The sequence below is a fragment of the Apis dorsata genome, unplaced genomic scaffold (assembly GCF_000469605.1).
Source record: "Apis dorsata unplaced genomic scaffold, Apis dorsata 1.3 scaffold_19, whole genome shotgun sequence".
NCBI lineage: Eukaryota > Metazoa > Arthropoda > Insecta > Hymenoptera > Apidae > Apis > Apis dorsata.
The window spans coordinates 577,074-577,544 of NW_006263321.1; positions in this window are offsets into that span (position 1 = coordinate 577,074).

Below are 471 nucleotides of genomic sequence, written 5' to 3' on the forward strand. Positions count from 1 at the left end.
CGCCGTTACGTTTTTACAGTGTGCTAGCATCCGATTACGATGAATTTTTATTTAATTGAAACCGATCGTATGGAATAAAAATGAAATATTTAAAAAAATCTTTCCTCCATTTTTCTTTTATTATTATTATTATTATTATTATTATTATTATTATTATTATTATTATTATTATTTTGGTTTAAATTAATAAATCACACAACTTTTTTATTTTATATAAAATATATTTTAACAATAACATCACTTCTCAAAGAAATGATCATTACATTGCACGTCAATTAAAATATTTATATATACAAATGTATAAAAGTAAAATGATACATGAAAAAGATATTGATGAAATAAAATACAATACAATTGGTTACAAAAATATCTGACTGATTGGTATAAAATTACGTGTCACGACAAAGGGAACTCGAAATTTACTTTTTTTATTTTTTTTTTTTTTTTTTTTTTTTTTTTTTTTTTTTTTTT